This window comes from Gossypium hirsutum, chromosome A12 (assembly GCF_007990345.1).
Source record: "Gossypium hirsutum isolate 1008001.06 chromosome A12, Gossypium_hirsutum_v2.1, whole genome shotgun sequence".
NCBI classification, from domain to species: Eukaryota; Viridiplantae; Streptophyta; class Magnoliopsida; order Malvales; family Malvaceae; genus Gossypium; species Gossypium hirsutum.
Window position 1 is genome coordinate 75,861,291 of NC_053435.1, and position 19,529 is coordinate 75,880,819.

Below are 19,529 nucleotides of genomic sequence, written 5' to 3' on the forward strand. Positions count from 1 at the left end.
AATCCCTTATCAGTCAAATAGTAAATAGCCTGCAGTAACAGTCTGGGCCTTAGCCCTATACAGTAACAGTGTGGGCCTAAGCCCAATTCAGTATCAGTACAGTGCAGTCATGTAACCCACCCCAATCCAACCAACACACCACCTGTACCAACCAACACACCACCCGTACCAACCAAGACACCAATATCACAGCGAAGTTGCTAACAGTAACGCAACAATGCTGCTAATAACAGTAAACGTGGCAAAGCCACCAGAGCAGTAACTACGTGGCAAAGCCACTAATACAGTACTTCTTCCAAATCAGAAACCCAACCCCATGCAGTATGTCGTGTCATAAATATCATGTGTATGCAGTATGTCATACTCAAAACCAGTCATATAAATGTTATACACATATCAATTAACCTATCACTAGGGGTACAATGGTCATTGCGTCGGTTAGGGGTAAAATAGTAATTTTACCCTTAAGGGTATTTTGATTATTTTGTCTATTTTGGGGTCTCGGTACAGGTAACGACCTCTCCGAAGGTTTATAGTTGCTTCAAGCGTCACAGATAGCCTAAATGGTCGTAACGGTCTAAATGAGCCTAAGGCCTATTACTCGGCCCATGTGGGCCTACACGCTCGTTTGGCCCATTTAGCCCAAAGTAAATTACGGCTATGTGACCTATATAGCCCAGTCCAATATTTATCACTTATTATGGATTTAATCTGTATTGGGCCCACAAGCCCATTGGGCCCACATGGCCCATTTTGGCCCAACGTGGCTTATACGACCCAAATCCACGGAAAAGCTCGTGGTGGCATTTACAGTCTACCGCTCATGATTTGTGGGCTCGATTTACCCCATGAGCGATTGCACGTTTGTGAGGCCTCAATTGTCGAAGTTTCGGTATTTCGACTTTTGCCGATTCATAGTCAGATAAGGGTGTGGATACACACCTTTTCATCTTTTGACAGTACAAAATGGTGTATGGTTACACACCTTTTCGTGGAAGCCTATGAAACACCCCTTGAGCACCAACCTACAAGCATCGAGATACTACGTTACTCTCTTCCCAAAGACAATACTCAACTTATACCAAAACTAACATATCACCATATATTACCTTGATCAAACGAGAAGAGGTTTCCCACTTGAATTGATACCCATGACTAGCAGCGATTTCCTCTTCTCTAAAACCCTATATTTCCAACACCATTAACGGACTATAGTATACATACAAGTGCTGAAGTAAGGGCACAGTCACTTACCGAGATTAAAAGAGAACTAATCAACCATGGCACTTCCAGAGCACAAGAGTGTAATATTCGACCTAACACCACTAGAATATTTGAGAAAGGAACAAGGGGAGTAGCATTCGGTCAGAGGAAGTAAAGAAGAAGAGAATAGGAATAAGTGAAAGATAAAGGAAAAGTGGAGGGATTCGGCCTAGATTGAGATAAGGGAGGAAGAAAGGAAATGATCAATCAAACTCAATGAATGAAACAGGAAAGGTTCGGCTATAGAGAGGCAAACTGATATCACTATGGGAAAAAAATAAATGAAAGGTTAGAGGAAAAGAGTAATGTGATTCGGCAAAAAGTAGAAGAAAAGAAATTAGAATAGGGATTACGATACTAAGAACTTACTCTAATCAAATCCTGAAACAGCACGAAAGGTAACTTGCAAAATCGGCACTAGGGAGAAAAGAAGCCAAAAACCCAGAATGACAGAGAGGAAATTTGACATCCAATCACTCACCAATTGCCAAAAATGCATACAAAAGGACCCCTAGCTGAATTTGCATACTCCAAATCCCCTAATCGGCTACAACTCTCTCAAATTTGAATTCCTTGACTTTCTCCTAAAATCTCTCCCCTTATCCCTCCTTTATTTACTCCTTGAATCACTCCTCATCACTCTCCACAACTCTTCCATTAGAATTTCACTGTAACACAACCACTAGCCAAAACCAACTGCAAAATAAATACCCTAATTGTGCTGCTCTAGCTCGAACCTCAGACCTTGAACACTATTCCATAGGCCACTAACATTAGACCGGCAAGCTCTTTTTGTGACATAAATTAGTCGTAATAAAATATAAGCCCTACATACCAATGTCCAGATTCACTTAAGAGTAAAAATTAAAATTTCTGCAAAAGCTAGGACTTGAATCCAAGCTTCTCAGACACTCCCTAACTCACCCGAATCATCTAACCACTCAATCAAACATGCAGTTTTGTTTGATAAAGAAAAATTACAAACCCCCTATTTTTGGGGCGTTACAGGCAAACCTCACAAAATATGAGTCTAGATGAATCCCTATCATGAACATGTTGGAAAAAGAAAGCCTTTGTGGAACACTCTTAAGAACCGCCTTTGTGGAGAATAAGAGGAAACATTAGCCTTGGTGGCAATCTCTGAAAGGATAGCCTTTGTGACAACCATATGAAAGGAATGCCTTTGTGAAAAACTTCGTAAGGAACGCCTTCGTGGCACGCTTTTAAGAATCACCTTGGTGGCGAATTGTGAATAAGTAGCTCATGTGGAAAATTTTGACATGAAAGCTTGTAAGAAGAACTCTCAAGGTACACTTCGGATGGGCTGCTCTAACAGCGTGTTCTAAAAAGGTTTTCAAAAAAATAATCATGAAGGACGTCCTTGTGGTGGGTTCTGTGCTAAGTTAATGGTGTGTTTTGTATTACCCTTAAATGCAAACAACGAAGTCAGAAGTATGAATTATGCTGATGGAAAATGTGGTAAGGTATGTCAAAGGCTAAAGCTCAATCGGAGATAGCAAATTGAAGAGATATGTCAAAGTAATGAGCTAGTATTGAAATGTATTATGAATAAAGGCATAACCTTGTATTTATTATTACCTGTGTATGTGCTTCATCCTGAATCACAATGAGGTGATTACTCAAAGGTTTAAAGAGTGTAAGTAAAGTATCACAAACCATGAAGAAAAGGGAATAGTCTCAAAGTAAGGTATGGTAATAGACGAGTATAAGAAAACATAATTTGAGGAAGTTTTCACTAGAGACAAAGTTAAAGGTTAGGAATGCCTGCTCTCTTACATAAAGCCGTAACTAAGTAAGGAAAGAAGACTCCCACTCTTTGGTGACTAGCACATCGCTTCATATTTTGGTATATCCACGTTCCAATGCATATTTGTTTTTTCTAGAAAATAACATAAATCAAAACTGCTCGAAAAGTATTTACATTAAAAACATTCAGAGCAGGAGCTATTCTAGTGCACAAGAATTGATCCACATTTTTGCTTCAGGAAACATTATTGCTTGATTAAAGGTGGTTGGAATATCAGTACCTGGGTGACATTTCCATTCACCCCTACCCTCTGTTAGGAAATTTATAATGTTATCCATATTTATATCTCGAAAGTATTCCAAGTCAGTTTTTTCTATAATTTTTTCATAAAATGGAGCATTATAAAATTCACAAATAACCCGACTGGTAACTCGTACATCTTTCTCTCGCACAGGTATTGTTTCCATATACGACCTTCGATTTTTCTAGACTCTTGGTCCCGTAAAGATGCATAAATTTCTTGAACTACAGGGACCACAATAGAGTCTTTTGGGATTAGAAAAAACATTCTCATATATGATATCTAACTAAAGGCCATATCTCTTGATAGAGAATCATCGATGGTTCAAATCTCCTCTTTTGGATAAATATTTTTCCTTGAATTTTTACAAAATATTTTTCAACGTTTGTATTTGGAAAATTAGAGGGGTTTGGAACCATCAAAGGTTCTGGTTCATTAGTTCTTCTAACCTTTCGTGGAGGCATTTTGGAATTGTAAAAATAGCAAGCAAAGTTTCCAATGGAATAGTAAAAATAGGAGTTAGGAACCCTTAACCTTAAATGGAAATTTGTCGAATTCCCTTGCGAAATCTTGTTTGTTTCATCTTCAAATCCTTGCACTGAGTGAGTCTATTCCAAAAATAAGAGCTGCAAAACAAAGATCTTGGGAACAAAAAGAGATTTGGAGGTTTTATTAAGTGTTTAAGGGATTTTTAAAGAATTAGAAGTAAAGAGGTTTTAAGTAATAATTAATAGTGTTTTAGAGTTTTAAAATAAATATTTTTGGGTTAAAACTGGGTATAATTAGGGATTAATTCATCGGGTTGTGGAAATGGGTTAGGTTAAACCTGTAGAAAATTGTAGTAATGTCGCGACACTAGGGTTCTGTGTCGCGACACCCCTGACATGTTGTCGTTGTTGCAACATCGGGGTTCGATGTCGCAACACACTCTGGAATTTTGGTTTTTTGGGTAAACTGGCTTTAGTGTCGTGATGCATAAAGTTTGTGTCGAGACATCTAGATGATTTTTCTCAATTTCATTGATTCTGGCCTTGGTGTTGCGACACGGGGTTACCGTGTTGTGACATTGGCTCTGTTTCTAGCAAATTTCCAATTTTCAGAGTGTCACAGTTCCTATACAACATAAATTTAATAAAAATTAAAGTCTAGACTAATAGTTAGTTAAATATACAATAATTTAGAAAGAGTTAAACATCAATCTAAATAATCAATATTTAGTTTTGGATTTATCTGACAACACTATTAATTCATATAAGGACGACTCATTGGTTTTTTCGTTTATCTGTTTCCATGAACCTGTTCTTTTGACATGCATTAGTTGTAGTAAGTACGTCCTGTGATTCAGGATTATTAGGATTGAAAATAGATAACTTATTATAATGCACCCCTAAGTCCCTTTTATTTTCCCCACTCTGTTGGTGGCCATATTTAAAAACTTTCGTTTCACCATTAATATTCATTGTTAATTCATTACTTTCTAGATTAATGGTAGAGCTTGAAGTGGCTAGAAAAGGTCTACGTAACAAGATTGGTATCTCTCAATCTTCTTCAAAGTTTAGAACTACAAAGTCTGTTAGTATGATAAAGCTGCACACTTTGACTAACACATCTTCTAATACTCCTTTCGGATGCACTGAAGATCTATCAGCCAAATACTATATTATTTAGGTGTTGTTTAGGTCCCCTAACCTGAGTTTTTCACATATTGATAGAGGCATTAAATTGATATTAGCTCCTAAATCGTGTAGGGCTCTATTGAAATGAATGTTCCCTATCTCTATGGGAATTGTAAAGCTTCTTGTGTCTTTCAAATTTTGGGGAACTTGTCTAGAAATAATAACACTACAAGAAGCCCTCATGTTAACTTGTTCTCCAACCTTAATTTTCCTACGCCTGGACATGATTTTCTTTAAAAATTTGGCATACTTTGGAACTTTTTCAATTAATTCAATCAAAGCCAGCTTGACATTTAATGTTTTGAACAAGTTTAGAAAACTTAAAAACTGATCTTCATCCCGTTTTTGCTTCTCTTCTAGCCTTGAAAGGAACGTTAACTTTGCAGCGATATAATCTTTAATCATCTCTTTCTCTGGTTCAACTGCTGGTGTAACTAATTTCTTTGACTCTGGTTCATCTTCATCTTCTAAGGGTTCTTCTTGAAGATCATCAGTATTCTCCTTATTCATCTCCTAAGTTGGGTTCTCTTGTAACACCCCAAACCCAACCTAGACGTTATGGCCAAATCTATGATGTCACATTGGTGTTAAAACACAAATTCTGTGAAAAATCTGTTCTACATAGAATCTTCGTTCAGTGTGAAAACTCATGTTGTTTTAGCAATATATTAATTATAATAGTTGGTTATTAAACTTTAAAACAGTGTTTGTTGCGGAAGCTTTCCAAATGTGTTGCGTAAACGTGGTGTTTTCAGAAAACATTTGATTATATTTTCTTGAAAATTCGAGTCCTATTACTAATAGGTAAGATAGAGTAAATAAATCCCCAAATTAAAATAAAACTTTAAGAGTCCTTATTACATAATGAAAACCCAAAAATAAAATCTTAATTATAATATATATAATAAAACAACTACGTCGAATGGCCACCACTGAGTCCTCCGACGCCTCGATCCATCTAAGCCTGAGGATTTCCTACACAGATAACAGATGGGTGAGTTTACAAAAACTCAGTATGTGAAACCCCATAATAGGAAACAGTCAGAGTAAACGCAACTTTCAGTTTCAGTTAGGGGTCTTAGCCCCTCTTTCAGTAGCAGTAGCAGTCTGGGCCTAAGCCCATTTCAGTAACAGTGGCAGTCTGGGCCTTAGCCCATTTCAGTACAGTATGCAAACAAAGAGTCCTACCTAATCCATCCATTACACACCACCTCCATACCAGCCCTACACACCATGTGGGGACAAAACTGACCCAACCAACCCTACACACCAAGTCGTATCGATTGCGGCACTAAAATAGTATTTGCAGCAGAGTTGCTAGTAATAGGCTTATAGCCATTCAGTACACTTCCTCCAAAATCATATATCCCACCCCAAGCAATGCAACATGATATAAATCTGCATACAGTAAAAATGGCCTGCTCAAACAGTCATACATCACATAAGGGTAAAACAATCATCTTACCAAAATAAGGGCCTAGGTATACTTACCAGCCCAACAGTAGGTCTATAGTCGCATTGGGCGACCTGTGCAACCATAACAGTCAATCAGTGATAATGGGCCTACAACCCATATTGTGGGCCCACAGGCCTGAGTGGCCCAAATAGCCCAGAAATGGCCTTGGCCATGTAAACTATACAACCTGACCCAATATTCTCCACACTTTCGTGTGGTTTACCCGCGGGGCCACATAGCCCGTTTCAGCCCAACATGGGCCAAAGCGGCCTAAACTCACGAGATCGCTCGTGGTGGCGTCTACGATTGATTGCTCACACTTATGTGTTTGGACCACCACACGAGCGAGCGCGCGCTCATGTGGTGTCCAAAAACCTATTTTTTGGCTTTTGTCGAATAGTCGATATTGCAATGTGATTACATACCTGTTCACGAAAACGTATGAAGAATCCACGAGTTTTCTAACCTACATTCATTCCGACACACAGTCAGACTTTAATCAACAAGATTAAACACCCACTTCCTAGCACTTATTCAAAATTATATTGATACTTGCCTTGTTTATTCGAAGGTTGATCACAAACACCTTGCTGACTATCTGCAAGATAAGTGGATCCATTACACATGAGTACTTATACACATAGATTGAATCACGTATACCACCCTATAGAAAACGTAAACCCCAAAGATAAAGGAAAGGATTATTCGGCCACTACCAAGAATCCAAGTAAAAATACCCCGGTTAGTACCCTGATATCAAATAGCGTTACCTTAGATCAAGAGAAGAGGAAGGTTCCGATCTTTTCTATGGCACTAGAGACTCCTCCATTGCACGAGAAGTACTAAAACCTGAAGGACACCCAACCCAGAGAGAAAGATGAGAATCAATTTTTATAGAAAAGAAGAGAAAAGCTGAAAAAACAGAGACTTACCAATCAACATTCGGCCAAAACCCTAATGCAAGAAGGGAGGAAATTAAGAAAGAGCAGGGAAGAGAAAAGAAGAGAAAAGAAGACAAGATATTCGGTCTAATGGCTACAACCGATTGTAGGAGGGAGAAGGAGGAATCAAAATAAAAAATGTAGCAAGAGCAGTCAGTCAAGAAAAGGGCCAATTTAGAAAAAGAAGGAAAAATGAATCAGTTAGCCAGAAGAAAATGATCAAAAAGAGGCACAAAAATGCACAACTCAGAGGAGAGAAAGACCCAAATGGTCACAAGCAACATTCAAAAGAATGAAATGAACAAAAATGAAGAGCACAACTCAAACACACTTTTGACACTAAGGTAAGAGTCTTATGACTGAATTGGTACAAGGGAGTTTCCCACATTTGGCACACTACTACCCCATGCCTTGATCCCCTTATCAAAACTCTCCCCACATCTCTCCACAAATCCCTCCACCGATTCCTCCTCTATCCACATCCCAACTTTCCTCCTTAAATCACGCCACACACTCCTATTTCCTTCAAAAACACCAATCGCCCAAGCTCCAGAGTTCTAGTGATATACACCCACCTACATGACACAACAGCAAAAAGACATCCCTTGTGCACTGTAGGACTCGAACTTAAGTCCCTTAGCATTAGTAACACGCCACTTGCGACTAGTCCAGCAGGCTTTTCATGACATACAAGACTGACAATAATTTAAGAGTCTACTAGCTGAAGACAAGGGTTTATTCAAGTAGAACCAAAATTTTGCTCAAGCCAAGGCTTGAATTCATGACTTCGCAGACACTCCAAAGCACTAAACCACTAAGTCAGACATACATCCACGTCACAACACATAAAAATAATTTTAACGGGGTGTTAAGGATTTGGGTGTTACAATTCTAAACTCCTTAAAAAAAATTTTGGCCTCAAAATTTACCTGGTCAGAATAGGTGAGGGTATTGTTGTCGCATCACCTCCTCGAATTCCCATGTAGCCTCCTCAGAACTGTTGTTCCGCCAAAGAACTTTCACTAATGGGATTGATTTCCTTCTGAAGACTTTTACCTCTCGATCCAAGTTCTGGACTGGTTCGTTCTCGAAAGTCAGATCTGGTCTAACTTCAGTTTCCTCAACCGATACCACATGCGAAGGATCAGAGCTGTAGCGTCTTAACATCGAGACGTGGAACACATCATGAATTCACTCTAATTCTAGAGGTAGCTTTAACTGGGAGGCAACTAGTCCTACTTGTCTCAATATGTGGTAAGGCTCAATAAACCTTGGGCTGAACTTGCCCTTACACCCAAATATCAATACCTTCTTCCATGGCGAGACCTTCAAAAAGACAAAATCCCCCGCTGAATATTTAATTTCCTTACGCTTCAAATCCGCATATGACTTCTGTCTATTTGATGCTGCCTTCAGTTGATCCAGAATTAATCTAACCTTATCCTCGGTATCAGATACTAGCTCAGAACCCAGAGCACGCTGCTCACCCAACTCAGTCCAACATGACGGAGAGCGACATCTACGACCATATAGCACTTCATAAGGTGCCATCTGTATGCTAGACTGGTAGCTATTATTATAGGCGAACTCTGCTACCGGAAAATAATCCTCCCAACTACCTAGGAAGTGAATCACATAAATTCGTAATATGTCCTCTAGTATCTGAATCACCCTCTCTGACTAACCATCTGTTTGAGGATGGAACGCAGTACTGAAGACTAATTGTGTACCTAGAGCTTCATGTAACTTCATCCAGAACTGAGACGTGAAGCGAGGATCTCTATAAGATATTATGGAAATTGGTACCCCATGCAGTCTCACTATCTCGGATACATACAGCTTAGCTAGTTTTGTAACGAATAATCTACGCAAACTTGTATGAAATGGGCAGTTTTGGTCAATCGATCCACGATGACCCACATTGAATCTTTCTTAGAAGGCGATAGGGGTAGCCCACTCACAAAGTCCATAGTTACTCTTTCCCACTTCCACTGCAGAATCTTAACTAGCTGAAGCAACCCAGAAGGCAATTGATGTTCCGCTTTAACTTGTTGGCAAGTCTGGCATTTCCCCACAAAGTTGATAATCACACGCTTAAGACCCGACCACCAATATACCTCACGAAGATCTCGTACATCTTATTTCTACTTGGGTGCATAGCATAGGGGCTACTATGTGCCTCTCGCAGTAAGGTCTGTCTTAAATCAGTATCCTTGGGTACATAAATTTTGCCTCGGAAACAGAGTACCCCTTCACTATTCAACCCAAAATCCACAGTATTAGCACTCTCGATCTGGCGGAACCAAAGACCTAATGACTCATCTTCCAACTATTTACTCTTAATCTATTCAATCCACACGGTTTAACTTGGAGCTCAGCCAACAAACTACCATCATCAAATAAGCTAAGATGGGCAAACACTGCTCTCAGATCAGTCATAGCCCTACAGCTCAGTGTGCCGGCCACCATATTGGCCTTACCAGGGTGGTATTCAATTGAACAGTCATAATCCTTAAGCAGCTTAATCCATCTACGCTACCTAAGATTTAACTCCTTCTGAGTGAGGAGATACTTGAGGCTCTTTTGATCCGTATAAATGATACACTTCTCACCGTACAAGTAATTGCTCCAAATTTTCAATGCGAATACCACTATGGCCAACTCCAAGTCATGTGTTGGGTAATTCATCTTATGAGTCTTAAGTTGACGAGACGCATAAGCTATCACCGTACCCTCTTGCATCAACACACAACCCAAACCAACGTGTGATGCATCAGTGTAGACAATAAATTCCTTCCTAGACTCAGGTTGAATCAAGATAGGGGACTCAGTCAAAACTTTATAAAGCTTCTGAAAACTCTCTTACTGCGCATCAGTCCAGTTAAGGGGCACGTCCTTACGTAGCAGCTTAGTTAAGGGCACGGCAATCAATGAGAACCCTTCTTCAAATCTTCTGTAGTACCCAGCCAGTCCCAGAAAACTACGAAGTTTTGACACAGTATTAGGTTGCTTCCAATCTAAAACAGCCTTAATTTTCTAAGGATCAACACTAATCCTCGGCAGATACCACATGACCAAGAAATGTTACCTCACGTAACCAGAATTCACACTTGCTAAACTTGGCGTACAATTGTGTTTCCCTCAAGACTTGCAGACCTACCCAGAGATGCTCATCATGTACATCATCAGTCCTTGAATACACCAGTATGTCGTCGATAAATACTACAACAAACCTGTCCAGATAGGGTTGAAACATTCTATTCATCAGATCTATCAAAGCTGCCAGTTCATTTGTCAGTCCAAAAGGCATTACCAGGAACTCGTAATGACCATAACGAGTCCTAAACACTGTCTTGTGCACATCGACCTTTTTAACTCTCAGTTGGTGATACCCCAATCGGAGATCTATTTTAGAGAAAACCGACACTCCTTGCAGTTGGTCGAACAGATCATCAATCCTTGGCAGAGGGTATTTGTTCTTAAAGATCAATTTATTCAGTTGTCTATAGTCGATGCACATACACATGGATCCATCCTTCTTTTTCACAAACAAGACTGGTGCTCCTCACAGAGATACACTAGGCCAGATAAACCCACAATCGAATAATTCTTAAATCTGGGCCTAAAGCTCCACAAGCTCCTTCGGTGCCATTCTGTATGGGGTAATGGACACCAGAGCTATACTAGGAAGGAGCTCAATCCTAAATTCCACCTTACCTTTTGGAGGTAACCCCATTAACTCTTTAGGAAAAGATGTCCGAAAAATCCTTAACAGTCTTGATATCCTTTACCAATGAGTCCCCAACATTTAAAACACTGACGTAGGCCAAGAGCGCCTCACAACCTTTGCGAACCAATTTCTCGGCCCTTAGTGCAGAAATTACATTACTCAAATAGTTCCGTCATTCCCCAATTACCATTACTTCCTGATAAACCATAATTTATACATGTTTTTATCCCATGCTCAGCACATTTATGGATGGTTTCTCCTTATATTTGGTAAATTCGATGCTCCTAATCCTTTAATTTCATGTTTTATACTTAGGTGAGAATAGGAGAGTAAAAAGAGCAAGAAACGGGCCGAAAACAGAGAAAATAGACCTACATGGGAAATCAACACGGCCTGGACTTCCTCACACGGGTGTGTCACACGACTGTGTCCCTTTGGCAGGATCAAAGCATGACTTACACGGGTAGACTACACTCCTGTACCTATTCAATAGCCTTGACCACGGGATGGAGTAATTGCACACGGGCGTGTCCCTGTCGAGTCGAAGTATAACCCTATTCGAAAAAGGCCAATTTTGAGGGCTCTTAGGCATTCTAAAGCCTATTTAAACACCTGAGGAGGCACTTAGGAAGGGGACGTGGAGTAGGAAGCAGGGAATTACTCAAGGAAAGTCGATTGATCCATCTCAGAAGCCGGATTCATCATCAAGACTGAAGATCTCCCTTCAAGTTCCTTCAGGAGTTTTGGGTTTTCTTATGTTTTGTTATCTTTATGCTTTTGAGATGTTTTCTTTCATAAGTATGAACTAAACCCCCTAAATACCTAAGGGGAATGAAACCTAAGACGGATCTTGTTATTATTATCTGAATTGTATGATAAATATTTGACTTGTTCTTAATTATGTGTTCTTAATTCTTGTTTTAATATTCCAGGATATTGATTCAAGTTAATGCTCTCATTCAGAGGAGGAACAGACCCTGTCTAAGAGTAAATTTGTCATAATTAAGCGGAGTTGATTACACGCCTAGAGATAGGGTGATAAGATTTTACTGGATTAGGGTGAAACCTAATAAGAGGATCCATAGATCAGTTAATGCAACACTAGGGCGTTAATTAGAAAGAGATTTCAATTAATCAACCTAGGGTTAGACGTTATTAGTCTCGAGAGAGATAATAATATAACTTAGGGATTTCTACGGATCAAGTCAAATAAATAAATCGTCTGATTCAGAGTCAAATTACAAGTGAAGTCTAGGTGGATTTTTCCTTAGGTATTGTCTTAATCAATCGAATTTTCTAAAAAGTATTTTTCCAAATTTTCTTTCTGTGCATTCTTAGTTTAGTAATTAGTTTAGATAACCAAACCTCTTAATTTTTAGGCTAGATAATAAAAAGAAGATAATTACTAGCACTCTTAGTTCCTTTGGGTTCGACAATCTAGTCTTGCTAAAGCTATACTACTGTTCGATAGGTACACTTGCCTTCATCGTGATAATAGTTAGTTTCAAGAACGCTTAATTATAAATATTTAAAACATGTCATGAATATCACGTATCAAGTTTTTGGCGCCGTTGTCGGGGAACGAGGATATTAGGAACACTCGATTTTTATTACTTTAGCCATTCTACTTTATTTGCAATTTAAATTTTTATTTTCTTTTCTAATTTTTCTTTTCTTCGTTCCTGGCGGGTTTTTATAGTGTATGACTAGAAAAAACCCGTCGGGACCATTACTATTTGATAGTGAGATCAATCGCACAGTTCGTAGAAACCAAAGAGAAATAAGGCGAAGCTTACGATACACAGAGGAAGATCAAGAGGACGATACTTCAACCACAACCGAGGAGATGGCTGAAAACCAAGAAAATCCACTACCTCTTGCGGTTGCTGTTAATTAGAATCCTGCTCCGTGCACTATGTATGATTATGCTAAACCTTCTTTAACAGGAACTAAATCAAGCATTAGACCTACTGTAGCTGCAAATACTTTTGAACTGAAACCTAACACAATTCAAATGATAAAGAAATTTGTTCAGTTTGATGGTTTGCAGGACGAAGATCCTAACGCTCACTTGGCAAACTTTTTGGAACTATGTGATACATTTAAAATTTATGGTATTTCTGATGATGCCATTCGCCTTCAGTTATTCCTTTTTCATTGAGAAGCAAAGCTAAATAGTGGTTGAATTTGTTACCACGAGGGTCAATCACTACTTGGGAACAAATGACCAAAAAGTTTTTATTAAAATATTTTTCGCCGGCTAAAACGGCTAAATTACGTAATTATATCTCTTATTTTGTGCATATGGATTTAGAAACACTCTATGATGCATGGGAGAGATACAAGGACCTCTTGAGAAGATACCCTCACCATGGATTACCACTCTAGCTACAGGTTCAAACATTTTATAATGGCCTGAATCCTTTGACTCGACAAATGGTTAACGCAGCCGCTGGTGGGACTATCAATAATAAAACACCTGAAGATGCTTATGAATTTATAGAAAAGATGTCACTGAATAATTATCAGTGGCAAGTCATGAGGATAAAGCCAACAAAAGCAGCCAACATTTATAACATTGATTCAGTCACCATGCTCTCTAATCAGGTCGAACTATTGAATAAGAAAATTGACAATTTTCTTAGTTCTTCACAGGTTCACTTAGTAATGCAGTGCAAAGCAAGTGGAGGTGGATCGAGCAATCCAGATTACCCACCTTATGGCCACAACATGGAGAACGAGCAGTTAAATTACATGGGTAATAATCCTCTATCTCAAAATAATCATTATATAGTAATACTTACAATGCAGGTTGGAGGAACCACCCAAATTTCTCATGGGGAGGCTAAGGAAATCAGCTACCACCACCACCTCTAAGCTTCCAACAACCATCCTATCAACAAGAGAAAAAGCTGAACCTTCAGGAGACGCTAACGAAATTCAACTTGGTGTCAGAAACTTGTTTTCAGAATACCGAGACAGCACTTAAAAATCAACAAGCGTTGATCGAAGGGCTCGAAACTCAGATAGGTCAGCTCGCTAAATTGATATCTGAACGACCACAAGGTAGACTAACAAGTAACACTGAATCTAACCTAAGGAAGCAAATCAATGCAATTACCATTCAAGATGAGGAAGGGTTAGTTGCACCTGAACCAGAATAAAGGTAAGAAACTGTGGTAAGTAAAGGTAAGGGTGAGGTGGACCACAATGACCAGAAACAGGTAAGTAAAGAGTACAAACCTCGTGTTCCATACCCAAACGTGACAAGGAAAGACCGCACAGAAGAAAAATTCGATAAATTTCTTAAATTATTAAAAAAAGTTACATATTAACTTACCATTTATTGAAGCTCTTTCATAGATGCCAAATGCAGTCAAATTCTTAAAGGAGCTTTTAAAAAATAAGCGGAAGTTGGTTGAGGCATCGCATGTGGAACTAAATGCTGTTTGCTCAGCCATACTACAGAATAAGCTGGCCAACAAATTAAAAGATCCAGGGAGTTTTACGATTCCCTGTTTAATTGGTAGCCTAGACGTAAATAATGCTTTGGCTGATTTAGGGGCTAGTATCAATGTCATGCCTTACAAAATGTTTAAACAACTAGGTCTTGGGAAACCCAAACAAACTAGGATGAGTATTCAATTAGCCGATAAAACAATCCGATTTCCTAGGGGGATTATTAAAGATGTACTCGTTAAAATTGACAAATTTATATTCCCAGTTGATTTCATTGTTCTAGACATAAAAGTGGATATTAATGTTCCTTTAATTTTAGGGTGGCCCTTTTTAGCAACCGTTAGAACAATAATTGATGTTGGCACAAGTGAACTCACACTTCGTATGGGAGATGAAACAATCACCCTTCAAGTTCATAATTCGAGTAACACATCGAAAATTGAAGGTGGTTGTATAAATCATTCTACTAAAATTGACCATGTGGTGCAACCTACTTTGCAGGAAATAAGTTTGAAGAACCTACACTAGCCATGTTCAAGCAACAACAAAGGACCTATCTATGAAGAACGAAGGCTACAAACCGAGGAACTAGATGAATGGCGGACACAGAAATCAAGAACACCTGATAAACATAAACCGAGCCAGGACGAGCTCAATACATTACCAAATCAACTTAAGGTTGGAGACAAAGTACTACTAGATGCAGTAGGTCCTCGCATTACCACTTCTGAACCTAATGAAGAAATTCCTCTTACGGTACTCATTATTTTCCTATATGGTACAGTCGAGGTAAATCACCCCAAATTCAAAACTTCTAAGGTAAAAAATACTCGTCTTAAACCTTATATTGATAAAGTTGATAGCAGGGATGAGGTGTGTAAACTCCTCGAGCCACCATGATCACACACCAGAGAGGTAAGTCAAGCTTAGACTACAAATAAGAGCTTCTCGGGAGGCAACCTGAGCACTAAAAGTAATGATTTATTTAAATTCTAGTTTTTCACATATAACCTACTAACTGAGTCTTGAAATACATGGTTTTCCCATCCACACGGCCAGGCACACGGGCGTGCCTTATGTCGTGCACATACCACAGGAGCAGACACGACCGTGTGATACGGCCGTGTGAAGATAGGACACAAATTTTTTCCTCAACACTGGATGCGATAAGTAGCCACGGCCGTGTGATAAGGCCATGGGTGAAACTGCCAAACCAACATGGGCGTACAACACGCCCATGTTTTGAAACTGTGGGCGAACCTATCAATTTAGTACGGGTGTGTTGGTTGACACTGTCAAACTAATATGGGCGTGGGCTATCATACATAGGCGTGAGAGATGCGACCAAAGCCAGACACGGTAGTGCGACACGGCCGTGTGCACCCACACGCCTAAGGAACACAGACATGGGACGAATGCCAGACGCGCCTAAATTTAAAAATCGTGAAACACATGGGAAAAAATTAGGGCACACGGGCCTGCCCCACTGCCGTGTGCCCCAAAATCTATATAAACCCCTCACTATTCATCATCTCCCTCCCAAAAATCCCTAACCCTAGCCCCTGCAACTCCACACGCCCTACCTGCCACGCCCGTGTGCTGCCTACAATACTGTTTTCGATAACCCAAACTTCTCCCTTTTGCATTTGTTTACTCTTTTCTCTCTATTTTCTTTAAATATTTTGCCTATTTCCTGTTTCCTCTGATCCATTTGACTATTTTAAGTGAACATTCATAGTAGAATAATAGAAATACTCATGCTTATTATTAAAGAATTTTTCCATTTTTCATATTACATTCATCCATCTTTCTCGTTTCCATGGATTTTATGCTTACCCACATGCACTCATGCATTAGATATTCTCGTAGCATTATTCTCATAGTCTTATTTTAATAACTTAATATATTTGCTTTAGTTGCTTTTGTTTAGTTTGCTTCATCTTGTACGTGAGTCTCATGAAATATTCCTATTTTGCTTTGTTTTTCCATGCTATTCTTCAGTCATATTGGTTGAACTTCGACTTTTCAATGCATATATACAATGCCATTCTCACTTGGTAAGAAAACCACTATCCCCCCTTGAAGAAGAGGGAAGGAGCAGTGTTATCCTCGGGTCCTATCACTGAGATCCATCACTCTTTCCTCGAGTTCCCCTTGGGACCCCGAGAGGAGCTATTTCAAACATTACGGGCCCGACCCCTAGGTGTGGGCCGTTGCATTGACTGGGATGCACTTAAATAGATTCAATTGGCTGACGTAGTCCGAGCCCTCTAATGACTGACCCGTAGGGGCTCTTCTTTGAGATCGTCGAGTCGACGTATCTTGAGTTCACATTGGAACTCTGCTCGACGTTCCATCTTCAGACCGTCATGACCAACTTCGACGATCCTGGAATGGTCCAGTTCCACCTTAGTGGTCTAGTGCGCCAGTTGAGCGTACCTGAGTTCAAGATTGCACTAGGGCTGTCCATGGAGGAGTTCATGGATGACAATGAACTCGACACCCTCCACTGCCACATCCACTACTCTCCCTCAAAGTGCTGGAGGGGCCTCGGCCACCTACGATCCTAGCCGTTCTAAGGCATTGGCTCTCCCTCCATCCTTGAGGTACCTACAAGCCATCTTGGCTCACACTCTGACGAGACGACAAGAGAGCACCAGCGTCGTCACCACCCACGACGCCTATTTCTTATGGAGTATGGCGAACTGGCACGTCCTCGATCTCGCCTACTTCATTGCCCTCTCCATCCGCCGTCAGACGGAGCGACATCGGAGGGGGGGTCATATCTATCGGGCCCTATGTGACTCGATTGGCACAACACTTCGGGCTCCTCAACACAGTGGCACAATCATCCTCCCTCACTCTCATCAGCCTGATGTCTCCATAGGGCATCTCAAGCATGCTAAACATGAGGATGATCAAGAAACGACGTGGCACCTACCCTCCTCAGTACCGCCTCGTCCAGTCCACCGAGGAGGAGGACCCAAAGGACATTACTGATGATGTCCCTCCATGTCATGAAGACCCACCGTCTCAGCCACTACCCATCCATCGTCTAGTTCATGCGGCGGTTTCATACTCTAACATATCTGAGCGCCTTACTCGATTTGAGCAGCAGTGTTTTTAGCGTTTTGATCACATTGATGCTACACTTCATTAGATTTGTCAGCACCTTCACATCTCATCGCCACCACCACTTCGCGAACCATCTGACGATGATGATGTTTAAAAACTTTTTATTTATTATTTTTATTTTCACTATTATCTTTATCTATCTTATTTAAGTACTTTTTATTTCATTTTCCTTTATTATTATTATTTCAATTTTAGTTTTTATAATTTTTATTGAATAATTTATAGTTTTGGCTATTTCATTACGAGTAATTATGCTTCCTTATATTTCCTAAAAAGTTTCTGATTCTATCACAATATAAAGAGCTCCAAAGCTCATCATCGCATAGGAACTACAAACTCCACTGGCAAAGGTTCTCCACGACTGCCATGTCCTGCTCGACCACGACCATAGCTACCACCAGATATAATATTCTCTTGGCGTAGGACTTATGGACTAATGAACCTCTACCACCACCGGAGTATCCTTCTCCATTATAACCATTGCCTTGGCTGATTATTCTCCATAACTCCAAATCAAGGAGTTCATTCATCATTCAGGAAGTTTCACTTCTCTCCCTATCTTATGATTATTTATCTACATTTTTCAATATATCTATCTTTGTACATTGAGGGCAATGTACACCTTAAGTGTGGGGGGGTCTTTCATATCATCATTAGAAATCCCTGAATTTTGTCTTATTCTTACATGAATCACTCATATCACTATTAGAATGAATTTTAATTAATTTATTATTTTTATTGATATGTCTTGAATTAAAACACATATGCATTTATGCATTTATTGTTTAAACTTTAAGACATTAGGGAATCAAGCATGATAAGTTGATTTTTGAAGAATTATAAACCTTTAGATTGTTTCCCTAATTTTAGGTATTATCGTGAGTTGAAATTCACAAGTTTAAACATCAAAAAGCCATATTTTTTGTGAGATCTTGAGCCTTTAAAGTATATTTTATTTCTTTCATGCTCACTTTTATTATGAATGCATCAGTATTGATTTGTTATTTTAGAACTTGCTTGATTATGCATGTCAAGACCACACCATTTGATTTGATATGTCAAGATGATAAAGGCACTTAGGTTTAACCTATTCACTCTACAAAAGCTTACCTTCATAATTGACCCTTAGTGAACCCCTTTGAGTTTAACAAGCCATTAATTGATTTACCCTCAATATTAACCCATAACCCATTATTGTTGAAATCCACTAATTTGATCCCTATTTTTGTCGAGATTTGATTTGAACTAATTACTTAGCTATGTTTTGCTCTTCTATGTATTTTACTTGTTCTAAAAAAAAGAAAAATACTTAAACACATATTAGTAGTAATTTGTCATTTTTGAGCTTGAATGTTAATTTCATATTCTGGGAAGAAGCTCACTTGTATTCAACTAATAACTGGCTATTTTTCTAGCTAGGTAATTTTTCAATTCAATTTGGATTCTAACCTTTTCTTTTAGCTTGTGACCACACCCCCTACCCAAAGCCACATTACAACCCTCTAAAAGACCTTTTTGATTGATGTATCAACTCAATTTATAGTGGTGGGGATTTGATTTTCAAGCAAGCCTATGGCAAGAGCTTTTCATATTGACTAATGAGTGCTTTAATTGACGTCCTTAAACACCTTGAGTGATTTGAGTGAATCTTTAGTGAGGATGTTAAACTCTGTGATATTTTGATCAAAGGTAATCACTTAGATAAGGGGATACACCTAGGTTTTCGTGATAAAATAATCAACTTGGAATGTTTGAAACTTTGATGTACTTTTAGTTGAATTTTCAATGTATGAATACTTA

The 19,529-nt window shown here is 39.2% G+C and overlaps 1 non-coding gene across 1 annotated transcript; it reads right to left on the reverse strand.

Annotated features, from left to right (window-relative positions):
* Positions 1 to 13,407: 13,407 nt before the first annotated feature.
* LOC121211731 (small nucleolar RNA R71) lies at positions 13,408 to 13,513 on the reverse strand. Its single transcript, XR_005906949.1, has one exon. It is a non-coding gene; the product is annotated as a small nucleolar RNA R71 (small nucleolar RNA).
* Between the last annotated feature and the right edge of the window lie 6,016 nt (positions 13,514 to 19,529).